The sequence below is a fragment of the Myotis brandtii genome, unplaced genomic scaffold (genome assembly GCF_000412655.1).
Source record: "Myotis brandtii unplaced genomic scaffold, ASM41265v1 scaffold125, whole genome shotgun sequence".
In the NCBI taxonomy this organism is placed as follows: Eukaryota; Metazoa; Chordata; class Mammalia; order Chiroptera; family Vespertilionidae; genus Myotis; species Myotis brandtii.
The window spans coordinates 9,488,857-9,493,506 of NW_005354385.1; positions in this window are offsets into that span (position 1 = coordinate 9,488,857).

The following is a 4,650-nucleotide window of genomic DNA, read 5'->3' on the forward strand; positions in this document are numbered from 1 at the left end:
AGACAGTGATGGTGAACCTATGACACGCGTGTCAGAGGTGACACGCGAACTCATTTTTTTTGGTTGATTTTTCTTTGTTAAATGGCATTTAAATATATAAAATAAATATCAAAAATATAAGTCTTTGTTTTACTATGGTTGCAAATATCAAAAAATTTCTATATGTGACATGGCACCAGAGTTAAGTTAGGGTTTTTCAAAATGCTGACACGCCGAGCTCAAAAGTTTCGCCGTCACTGTCCTAGGCAGTCTCCCTAGTTCTGCTGTCAACTTCTCATCCTCGATTCATCCTATGTAGCTAACGTGATCTTTATAAAAACTTAACAGATGATTTTATTTCCTAGTTGAAATTTAATTAATTTCTGCCTATTGCCTATTGGTCAAAATATAGAATATAAATTCCTTTGTATGGCTTTACAGAATCCAGGTTCTGAATATCAATCTAACTAATCACCTCCTAATACCCTATCTTGAAGTTTATATACCAGCATTTAAAAAAAAAATTCCAAGCCTTTTCACAGTATATGCCTTTAATCTTGCGTTCCTTTTTTGCTGTAGAAGTAAACTCCTAAACTTTCTGCAAAAGAGATGTTCCCAGCTTTCTTGGGCACTCTATCCCAACATATGGTTCATAGGAGCTATTAACATATGGTGCTGAAAAGTGTTTATTTTTCGGGTATGTTTTTCTTATTAGACTGTAGGAGACCTGAGGGCAATGACTATGGATTTTCTTCTTTATATTCTCAGCATTCCTGTACTTGCAAATAGAGAATTTGTCATCAAGACTTGTCCACTAGCCTGGCCAGCTCGGCTCAGTGGTTGAGCGACAACCTATGAACCAGGAGGTCATGGTTCGATTCCCGGTCAGAGCACATGCCCGGGTTGTGGGCTCAATCCCCAGTGGGGGCATGCAGGAGGCAGCTGATCAATAATTCTCTCTCATCGTTGATGTTTCTATCTCTCTCTCCCTCTCCCTTCCTCTCTGAAATCAATAAAAATATATCTAAAAATAAAAGAAAAAGACTGGTCCAGTAAATGAATCCAGAAGAGGCCCTTCACACTGAACAGCATTACAAACCACCAAATACAACTGTAAAATTAAATAGAGGGGAAGGTGAAATTGAAATAAAATATATTTATCTTCTCAGAGCCCAGTAATATAGCAGTAATAAAAATAATAATAACTTACTGGGGATTATCATGTACCTGGGTATTTTTCTCTCATTTACAGATGAGGACATTGAGGCATTAATAAAATAGATAAATTGTCCAAGGGAACATGTAGTAGTTGGCAATGTTCAACAAACATAGATGTTCAGTTGCTTACCGATTATCGCTGCTTTTATTTCAGTGCTCACACAGAGTACCAGGAATCTCGCTCTATCTTGTATATGATACAATGCATTGGATTCTTAAGTTATGGAATAACTATTATCTTGCATTTAGTCAATGTCCCTACTTAAATACAAGTCTTCAAAATGGTTGCCCAGCATACTCCTAAAAAAATTATAAAGTCACCATTCCTGTCATCAGCATAAACTAGGTTAATTCTTCCCTTAAAAACCTCAAATAGAAAAGAACAAGGGGAGTAAGACCTGTAAACTGAGTATTGTATACACTTAGGAAAAATAAAAAAGCTCTAAAACAAGGTTTTGTCATATTGATGATGTTAACACATTCTATTTCCATATACCTAGCTTGTTTTAAACAGACTAACTTCGAACCTGTAAAGAAATAATTTTTATTTTAATTACCGAACAAATGTTTTGCTTGCCTTTGGTTAGGTGTGCCATTATTTATGCCCTAATTAGTGTCATAGCAATTTAGTATCTCTATATGTAATAATATAGGTCTATTCTCTCAAGCATTTCCTACACATTGTGCACATCTTTAGAACATAAGTCATTATTTATAAATCCACAACAAAAGTGATAAGCAACAAAGCTTACCATTGTCAAAAACTCTCATAGTCACACCAACTCAAAGACATCTTATTCCTTGTGAAAAAAATCAATTGAAGTTATTCACATATGTTAAAGAATCACTTCAAAAAAACTACTTTTTCTATAAATAAATACATTCTGTATAAGTCAGCCAAATGTACATAATGTAATTTAGATACACTTGGCAACCTAAAAATACTTGGGAAATTATTCACTAAATCATTCACTAAATGCTATAATATTCTGTCGCTGTATCATAATATTTTATGTGCAAAATATGCCCTTCCTAAAATGGGTCTAAAAACAGTCATTTCTGAGATGTTTATCTGGAATATAAATGTGTTAATGCACTATGGGATAGAACACTTGAATGTCTAAGAATTTTCACTAGGTCCCAGAAATTTATCAAAAGATAAATCTTTCATTTATTTGAATGGCATACGAAAAGTATTTAGCCTCTAAATATTGAAATGCTCATAAAATCTTTTTCAGAACCCCATTCCATGTTATGATACTCTTTGTTCGGTTGGAGATAAAATGGAATATTGTCTTTGACATGCAAGGGAAGCAAGAGAAGACAGCCTTAGTCAACTTGTGAAGCCACCTTAAGCTTTATCACTTTATTATCCTATAAACAAGTAAGTATTTATCTAAGAAGATAGAAATTGCTGTCTCAAAATAAATCTAATTTACAAAGTAGACATTATAAATACCACACAAGTTATGTTATAGTTAATAATAATGTTCTTGAACCCAAAGAAAATTGGTTATGGTGTACAATAATGTAGTGAGTTTGAAAGGTTCTAGACAACTCATTTATACAGTCTCCTTGCATAAGACTCCGCTTCCTTAATAAGGTCCTTTCATCCTGATTGGCCTTGTCCCATACTTTCAAAAGACAGGCAGAAAGGATCCACAGACAGAACAGCACAGGCAAATGCATGTTCACTTCAAAAATTTTTGTGGTCAAAAACCTAAGCTCAAAATAATGTAAAGTTTAAACTGAACAAAAGTTTTAACAGGAAAATTGAAGGGTTTAGACTAAGATTCCACATTGGAGCCATTACAAGATAAAAAGGAAAAAGTGGTTATTTTTTATAACTCAGTATCACAACAAATTTTTGGTTATTGGATAAATTAGAATAATAAAAAGGCTTTGCCATTAAACAATTTTAGAACTTAGGTATAAGCACTGTAAATATGGTAATCCAAAATTCAACATTCCTTTAAATGATCTGAAGAATTAAGAATGCTTGAAATAGCTCATCATAAAACTGAAAACAAAAACCAACCTCCTCCTTTACCCACCTTGATATTTTTAAGTGCACAATTACTTACAGCAGAAATGTTTCTTGTCAGAAAAGTTTATCATTAGTTTTACATGACAAAAGTCAATGATAGCAGATTTGTTTACTTTAATTTTTGTGCAAAAATAAGGTCATTTTTCCACTAAGTCATTAACACAGAAACAAAAGTAAAGCAGTTTAGCAATTATAAATGTTTGCTTACAGCATAGTTTACCTGTGTAATCTCTTTGCTATCGCTTTTAAGGCAAAATGATTAAATTAAATCTCTGGGCTGAAGAGTTTGCTAAAATAAAAAACAGAAATTATAACCATTTACAAAAAAAAAAATCTCCTGAAATCATATAGCATCCTCTCCACTTAATAAAACTGCCTAGTAAATATAGTTTATTAACTTTTACTAGGGCAATGCATTTTTAAAGAAATAATTGTAATAAAGAACACCAATTGGGATCTCCTGCAGGAGAGGAAGAGGATACCACACAGACACTCTATATGTCATCTTGAAACTGAAAGTATGTGTCAAGTTTTGGCATCAAACACACCTATTAGAAATTAAAAATACTCCAGAGAGAGCCAATTGCCTATAATTGACACAAGCTATCATGCACTGGCTATAAACAACAACATCCCCCCTCCCAAAACAAAAAAGGTAGAAACAAATAGTGGTGGTCTTTTTCTTTCCTTTATTCTAATCAGCACAGTAAATCCACCAGAGTTCAGATATCAACGTTTACTACATCGCTTACGAGAAAATACCTGTGTGCTCCCCCGGGGATGATACCTCACTGTTTTAAGCTGAAATTATACGTATAAGAAATATCAGTTCAAATACAGACAGACTATAAAGCAGTATTATCAGGGAATCATACACAGGATCCTATCCAGAAATAATTACACGCAGCCTTCTGCAGCATGCACGCCCTGGAAGCCTGCATATGTTGGCTTCTCAGCAGCCTGACAGCAGGCAGTTTCAAAGTGCATGGGGAGTGGAGAGCTCATGTTAATGAGATTCTCCTTCTGCATCTCTCTACCTCCCATGCTGCATCTTCCAGCACAGGAAAATCATTCTCTCACTAAGAGAAAGCAGGAGATCCTATGAGCCTTGAGTTTGCTTCTTTCTTGTTTTCATCTTGCCGTCAATGTTTTTAGATCCATTTCTATTTCTCATTGATACTGGGAGACATCTTTTTCTTTGCTTGTCTTCTAGAGCAGCGTGCTTTGTAATATCCTTTCCCTCACTCCCATGCTTATTATATTTTAAAGTGGCCACTTCGTTCCAGTTATACTTTTCCCTTCCAAGCTGAGCCAGATTTCAGAGGGGCATGCCAGAAAAAATACTAATAAAAGACAAGTGAGAACACTTCTCACTTCTTTTATCAATTTGATACTGGGCTGAGTTC